The sequence below is a fragment of the Nesoenas mayeri genome (genome assembly GCF_963082525.1).
Source record: "Nesoenas mayeri genome assembly, chromosome: 7".
Lineage (NCBI taxonomy): Eukaryota > Metazoa > Chordata > Aves > Columbiformes > Columbidae > Nesoenas > Nesoenas mayeri.
In genome coordinates this window covers 5,558,116-5,566,823 of record NC_137551.1, presented here as the reverse complement: position 1 = coordinate 5,566,823, position 8,708 = coordinate 5,558,116, and positions in this window count along the sequence as shown.

The following is an 8,708-nucleotide window of genomic DNA, read 5'->3' as shown; positions in this document are numbered from 1 at the left end:
GCTCTGTCATGCACACGTGAATCCTGCCTCGGTTTTGTTTCGTTGCCTCTACCCAGATGATTTCCATTTTCTCTGTTCACTTGAGCAGTCATGATTGTTCTGTTAGACACTGGCACAACCAACACACACAGTGTCAACAGACACACTCCGTTGAGCTCAACACCAGCGCAGATGCACGTAGGTGACGAAAGGATCACACACTCTTGTTGAGAGAAAGACACGAACCCATACCCATGTTGAGAGACAGATAGATTCAGCAGTCTCTTTTGCATATAGCCCTTCAGGGTGACTATCTCCGCACTACACCAAGTCATGTCTGCAGGTATCCTATACGTTGAGTCATGACAATACACCTAACTCTGCCAAAATACCAAACACTTACAGGAAAGACGCTTGCTCTCACACAAGCACACAAGTGTTTGCCCTCATCTCTATGTCAGGGACAAGCTTGTGAAGAGATACTCTGCTGTTCTTTCTCGTTATGACACTGTCGAGGGTTAAGATTGCGGGTTGACAATAAAACCAGGGCAGATATATTGTTAACCTCCTCTCCCCCCCACACTTCCCCTTTTTGCCCCTCCCTTCCCACTCAGGACAGGCGATCGGGAGGGAAAGAAGGACAGAGAGAAGAGAGTTGGAAAAAATTAAAGATGTTTTACTAATGCTACTAATGAGAATAGAGAAAATAATACAAAATATACAAAACCAATCTTGAAAGCCTCATCAACTGCAGAGCCGGCACCCAAAGTCCTGGACTGGACCCTGCAGCCAACCAGAGCTGCATTCAGTCTCTCACTAGGCCTCAGTTCGCAGGGACGACTAGCAAGGTCCTCTCCTAATGTCCGCCATAGGGAGAAGGGACAAGATCCTCGTGATCTCACACTTTTATATGAAGTATTCACATGAATGGATTGTTATTCACACTTGGTCAGTTTCTTGGTCACTTGTTTCTCGTCGCCCCTCTTGCGAGATGTCCATCCACGCTTATCAATAAGTTTGCATTCCATTGCTAGGTTTACCAAAAAATGTGTCTGGTTCTCCAGGAAAATGCAGTTAATATGAAGGCTTTAGCTGACAGGCAAAATTCACTGAAAGAGAAACTTGTCTTTACCAAAACCAGGACAGACACGTTCTCTCTCGTTTCTCTTGTGGATGGATTGCTAAGCGTCATTCTTTGGGCGACTGTGAAGCATTTGCCACGAGAGAGAAGTACCGTGGCACACCATTCTGTTCTGCCTATATCTGCCTCTGATTCTTTACTAGCAGAGCTCCCTTGCGACTGTCCTCATGAGAATTGCAGGACTGTGCATCTAGATATGTGCGGAACCTTTCCAACAAAAAACACGCTGCCTACACTCGCTCGAGCTTAAGTGTGAACGGAGCCCACATCAATGCACACCCATGTGGACAGACAAGCAGTTATAAGCACAGCTGCTTCAATGCACAGGGTCGTCCAAGAAAAGCAGAGAGCTGCAGGTACCCTCCAAATGTATATTTTGGTGCAGCCTCGCGCAGTATCCCAACTATCAAGAGATGTATTTAGCCTCAAGCAGGAAAGTGCGTTTCACGTACTTCTTTCTGCAAAGAGATGTGAGAGGGCGTGCTTGAGGAAGTGTGCGTGTGTGTGGCCACGCCTTTGCTTATATATCAGTGTGTGCAAAGGTATGTGCTTTTCTGTAGCTGCGTGTGCATGAACGTGGTGCTGGGTGCACATACCTGGACGCTTGTGGAAACGTTTCAGAGTGTTTTCGGTGAGGAATCCTATGTGTGCCCGCGGACAGAGAGAAGGGAGAGCAACTAGTTTCCAACACTGAAGAAGGCAGATGGCAAAATTTCTTATACTATGAACGGCGTGTTCAAACGCGTCTACATGTGTTTTGGTAAGCAATCCAGTGTGCTTGGACAGACAGCGGCATTTAAGCAGGCGTCTCTACAGACACAGTTCTGAAAGCACCACACCCAAGCACTGAATGTATCTACAACAAATTGCACCGGTGTGCACGATGCCATATTCAGACGGATGTCTTTAACCTCACAGAGGCACGGACGTCTTTGCGTATATGCACAGATCAGAAATAAAGTTGTGAATGGAGGATGTGACGTAATTTTCTCTGTTCCGCATGCTTCGTTGTAGCTCTCTTGCGGACCACAGGCTTCGCGGTTTTCTTTACACGACTAGGTACGGGGAGGAAAAGAGACTGCATGGGACATCTCGCCTTCTGACTTCTTCAGTGATGGAACCTAGATGCTACACCTTCTGTTTGTCCACGTGTGCACACACAATTCCTCACCGAAAAACACGCAGAAACCTTTCCACAAGCACCCACGGATGTGCACCTACCATCACCATGCGCACGCATACGCAGCTACATAACGGCACCTACCTTTTGACACACATAGGCGTAAGCAAACGCACGGCCACACACATGCACACTTCCGCAAGCACACACACTCCCATCTATTGGCAGAAAGACGTACGTGAAAAGTACTGAGATGCTTGAGGGCTATCGCCTGCATTGCTGTTTGGCGTACTGCACACACGCAGAAGTGGCTGCACGAGGAGACACATTTGGAGGGTAGCTGCAAATATGTGCCTGTTCTCAGACGACGCTGTGCGTGAAAGCATGTGCGCCTAGGAAAGTTTGTCTGTCCGCATGCGCGTACCTTGATGCAGGCTCCATTCATGTTTAAGCTGGAGGGAGTGCACAGCTACGCTGATTGTTGGCAAGGTTCCGCGTGTTGCGCAGTCCTGCGTTTCTCATGGGGACAGATGCAAGGGAGCTCTGCTAGTGAACACGTGATTTTTAGTTGTATCTGTGAAGTTAATGTCTTATTAATTAGTGTTCATTTGGAGGTCAAAATCTTGCCTGCCACGGGGTCCATATGTTTGGATTTTAAAAATCTCAAGTTTAATGACTTGCATTTGTAAATTTATAGAAGAAAAATCATACAAAAAAATATCCAACAGAACAGAATTTAAATGTCATGTGAAATGTCATAATTATATTTCAAAAGTATTACATGAAAGCAGGCTTCTCTTCTGCACAGCAAAAATACAAATCTTCAGAACTCTGACTTCTTCCTGACCTGCTTATCAGCTTCTTCCTATGCTCTCACAATGTCTCTCCTCCTTTTTATATTTAAACTCTAAACAGCATTACAAAACACTGCTATAAAGTCACTCTCATTGTTGTTTGGGCTTCCCCACAAAGACTTGGACAGTAGTTCCAAACTGACTCGCTGTTCCAAGACTGGCTTGTCCCAAAGTCTCCATGTGCCGACGAGGGCTGATGGGCTCTGCAGAAAACTTCACGAGCCAAAAAGCAGCTCTTCAACACCTCACCCCACCGTGTAGCAGCCAGGGCTGCTTGCTGGCTACCACAGCACACTCACTGCAAAATTGTGAGCCTGTGTGTATAAGCCACCAATAAGAACAGACAGCTTCAAGGGTTCCAAGAAAAAGAGGTTCTTCTGATCCCCACAAAGGCTGGAGTAGCCAGTTCATTAGCAACGGAATTTGACTTGTAACTCTGATATATGGTGGAACAAGAGTCCACAAATTTAATGGAGAGGGATCCTGGTGGACAGCTGGATGATCATGAGCCAGCACTGTGCCTTTGTGGCCAAGAAGGCCAATGGCATCCTGGGGTGTATTAGAAGGGGGGTGGTTAGTAGATCGAGAGAGGTCCTCCTTGCCCTCCACTCCGCCCTGGTGAGACCACATCTGGAGTATTGTGTCCAGTTCTGGGCCCCTCAGTTCAAGAAGGACAAGGAACTGCTGGAGAGGGTCCAGCATAGGGCAACAAAGATGACTAAGGGAGTGGAGCACCTCCCTTATGAAGAAAGGCTGAGGGAGCTGGGGCCCTTTCTTTTTGAGAAGAGGAGACTGAGGGGTGACCTTGTTAATGCTTATAAATATATAAAGGGTGAGTGCCATGAGGATGGAACCAGGCTCTTCTCGGTGGCAAAGAATGATAGGACAAGGGGTAATGGGATCAATCTGGAACACAAGAGGTTCCACTTAATTTGAGAAAAAACTTCTCAGTGAGGGTGACAGAGCACTGGAACAGGCTGCCCAGGGAGGTTGTGGAGTCTCCTTCTCTGGAGACATTCAAAACCCACCTGGACATGTTCCTGTGTGACCACACCTAGGTGTTCCTGCTCCAGCAGGGGGATTGGACTAGGTGAAATTTCGTTATAATCCTGTTCTCTGTCCCATCCTCTCTCACTAACACCTGGTCTGCCTGGATGTCTCTTCTTTCCTCTATTCTTTCCTTTTCTCTCACTCTCCTGCTTCCTGCCTCTTTTCCTTCAATTCCTCCTTTTCAGTCCTGCAGCCCTGCACTAGTTTTTCCTCTTTCCTCTTTTTGTCCTCTTCACTTCCCTTTCTCCCTCTGTCCCATAACCTTCTTCCCGTCTTTCCTCTTGGAGACTTTGGGCCAGTTTGGTCCTAAATCTGGGGATGTTTTAGCCAGTTTTCAGAGGTTAATTCTGGAATTTCCTGGTTTTGCGGAGAGAAGCTTGCGAAGAGTACTCTCATGTTCTCTCTTGTATTCACACGTTCTCCTTCGTTTCTCTTTTAGATGGATTCCTAAGCGTTGTTCCTTGGGCGACTGTGAAGCATTTGATACGGGAGAGAAGTACCATGGCGCACCATTCCGTTTTGCCTATGTCTGTCTCTGATTTTTTACTATCAGATCTCCCTTGCGTCTGTCCTCATGAGAAATGCAGGACTGTGCAACTGTGCGGAAACTTTCCAAGAAAGGCATATGCTTATGAATCAGTGTGTGCAAAGGCACATGCTTTTCAGTAGCTGCGTGTGCATGCATGTGGTGGTGGGTGCACATAGAGGGACGATAGTGGAAATGTTTCAGCATGTTTTCGGTGAGGAATCCAAAGTGTGACCATGGACAGAGAGAAGGGAGAGCAACTAGTTTCCAACACTGAAGAAGGCAGACAGCAACTATTCCTACGCTATGCTGTGCATGCAAAACTACGTGTTCAACAGCGTCTGCATGTGTTTTGCTAAGCAATCCAGTGTGCGTGGACAGACAGAGGCTACAACAGAGCATCTCTTCACAAGCTTGCCCCGATATCTAGCTGAGGGCAAACATTTGTGTGCTTGTGTGACAGCACGTGTCGTTCCTGTAAGCGTTTGGCAGTTTTGCGTAGGTCCATGTGGTGGGCTCGATAATCGACGTCTAGGATACCTGCAGACTGGACCCTGTTTGTGTGGAGACAGTGTGCCTGAAAGGCTGTGTTCGTTAGTGCCTGCTGAAGCTATCCATCGCTCCGCACGCCTGTGAGGCCATGTCTTTCCCTCCACCAGCATGTGTGTTGATTTCGTCTCACATGTGCATCTGCGCTACTGTTGAGCTCAGCTGAGTGTGTCTGGTGACACCTGGTGTGTGCTGGCTCAAGTGAACAGAGAAAAGGCAAATCATCTAGGTAGAGGCAAAGAAACAAAGCCGAGGCAGGATTGACGTGTGCATGACAGAGCCAGATTCCCTGCGCTGACATTTCACAGTTACACGAGAAGAAAGCTGAGCGGCAGACCGACCGGAGAAACGTTTCCAAAGAGGTGATTTAGCGAATGAACAGCAGTGTGCGCGGCTTTCACAAGTGTGCCTGAAAGTTGCCAAAACCAGTACAGCCGGTCTTCAAAACGTGGTGGCTATGTGACTGCATGATGCACGATGCTCTGTCTGCGAGTGTGTAGACGCCTGTTTCATGTTCACACCATGGCAATTTTCTGGTTTTTCTTCTGTGCTTGCACAGACGATTACCTTGTCTCTTCCGAACGGAAGCAGCGCTCCCTCCGGGCTGTGTGCCAGCTCAGGAGTTGCTCAGTTCCCCAAAGAAGCTGAATTCTGCCAGTTGCTGCCTTTGCTGTTGAAATGATGTCATCAGGTGGGTGTTTTGGTGTAATACACTGAAAATCAGAGAAGAAATGGTGAAATATTCCAGTGGCATGCATGATCCCTAACAAAAACCACCATGACTCAACCTAAGGAGATCTGTAGCTTATTTTTTTGTACTGCCAGCCCATTGTGGAAGTACAGTATAAAAAACATCCTTATAGGGAGATCTTTGTATTTTAGGCTTAGTCTAACTGTCTCAACTGGCTGGGGGTTTTGTTTGGGCCTAATCCATAAGGTCTTATGGCTTTCCTCCTCGTCTGAAGACGAATGTGCTAGGAACTATAAAGCAAGAAAAAAGTCCTGCAGCCTAGCTTTGCCATGCCTGCCCTTGCCTCGCCTTGTCTTATTTCCTTCTCATCCTGTTCTCTGTCCCATCCTCTCTCACTAACCCCTCGTCTGGCTGCATGTCTCTTCTTTCCTCTCTTCTTTCCTTTTCTCTCACTCTCCTGCTTCCTGCCTCTTTTCTTTCAATTCATGCATTTCAGTCCTTCAGCCCAACACTACCTTTTATTCTTCCTTCACTTTCTCCTGCTCCCTTCGCATTCTCCCTCGGTCTCCCTTGATCTATTGCTGACTTGGCCTAATTGACCTAATCCTTGCACCATATGGCATCCCCTTCGTCTCACAAGGAACCTCCCCATTGCGGGGGTGTTTTGGAGCACTTACATGAGCTGTGACTAAGGTTTTATATCAGCTAAGGGTGACATCCGAGGGCCCCCTAGGGGAAAGGGAGTCTGTCAGCCTCGGGCCTGTCACTGCCTCGTGTCCGTCCTCTCACCAGCAAGGCTTCTGAAAACTGTCCAAAACATCCCTAGATTTGGGGCCAAACTAGCTGTTCTGGTTTTGTTAAAAAACACTCAAAGTGAATTTTTCCTGTCAGCTAAAGCCTTCATATTAGCTGCATTTTCCTGGAGAACTGGACACATGTTTTGGTAAACCTAGCAATGGAATGCAAACTTATTGATAAGCATAGATGGACATGTCGCGAGAGGCGACGAGAAACAAGTGACCAAGAGACTGACCAACTGTGTATAACATTCTATTCACGTGAATATTTCAATGAAAAGTGGGAGATCACGAGGATCTCGTCCCTTTTTTCCCTTCTGCTTAAGGTTGACATGAGAAGAAGACCATGCTAGATGTCCCTGCCAACTGAGGCCTAGTCAGAGACTGAATCCAGCTCTGGTTGGCTGCAGAGTCCAGTCCAGGACTTCAAGTGACGGCTCTTCAGTTGCTGAGACTTTCAAGATTGGTTTTGTATTTCTTGTATTATTTTCTCTATCCTTATTAGTAGCATTAGTAAAACATCATTAATTTTTCCTACTCTCATCTGTTCTTTTTTTCCACCGGATTTCCTGTCTTTAGTGGGAAGGAGAAAGAGGGAGTGGCACATAAGGGAAGTGGGGGAGAGAAGAGGTTACAAATACATCTGCCAGGGCTTGATTGTCACCCCACAACCTTAACCCTCGACACTGGCCCAAAGATTCAATGAGACAAGTCAAGAAGAAGGATATAGAACCAAGGAAGGAAGCAAAGAGAGCAGGATAAAGAGAGGGAATAGGAAAAACTAGAGTCGGGCTGCAGGACTGAAACAGAGGAATTGAAAGAGGAAGGAAACAGGAGAGAGAGAGAAAAGGAAAGAAGATGGGAAAGAAGAGACATGCAGCCAGACGAGGGGTTAGTGAGAGAGGATGGGACAGAGAACAGGATGAGAAGGAAATAATACAAGGCAAGGAGAGGCAAGTTCTGGCAAGGCAAAGCTAGGCTGCAGGACTTGTTTTTTGCTTTATAGTTTCTATCACATTCGTCTTCAGACAAGGAGGAAAGCCATAAGACCTTATGGATTAGGCCCAAACAAAATCCCCAGCTAGTTGAGACACTTAAACTAAGCCTAAAATACAAAGAACTCTCCATAAAACAGTTTTTATACTGTACTTCCACAATCTGCTGGCAGTACAAAAAAATAGACTGCAGATCTCCTTAGGATTAGTTATGGTGATTAGGTGCAGGGATCATGCATATCATGGGAATATGTCAGCATTTCTGCTCTGGTTTTCAGTGTATTACAGCAAAACACCCACCTGATGACATCATTTCAACAGCAAAGGCACCATGTGGCAGAATTCAGTTTCTCTGAAGAACTGAGAAATTGCTGAGCTGACACCAAGTCCTGCAGCATCCCTTTCACCTTCAGAGTCACCGCATCCTCGCCACGGTAGCGGGCATTGTGACAAAGGTTCTATTTCAGCTGAGTGTGGCGGCCAAGCGCTCCCTAGGGAACTGGGAGCCTGTTCAGCTGCTGGCCTGTCACTGTCTGCTGTTCCTGCTGTCACCAGCCAGGCCTCTGAACACCGGCCAAAACTTCGCCAGACTTGGGGCCAAAGTGGCCCAAAGTCTCCAACAGACAAGTCGGGAAAAAAGATATGGGACCAAGTGAGAAAGCGAAGGGAGCAGGAGAAAGGGAAGGAAGAATAAAAAGTAGTGTTGGGCTGTACTGCTGCTGGCAGTATAAAAAAATAAGCTGCAGATCTCCTTAGGGTGAGTCATGGTGGTTTGGTGCTGGGATCATGCATATCATGGGAATATTTCCCCATTTCTGCTCTAGTTTTCAGTGTATAACACCAAAACACCCACCTGATGGCATCATTTCATTGGCAATGGAAGCAATTGGCAGAATTCCACTTCTTTGGGGAACTGAGAAATTGCTGGGCTGACACCAAGTCCTGCAGCGTCCCTGTCACCTGCAGAGTCACCGCATCCTCGTCACAGTAGTGGGCATTGTGACAA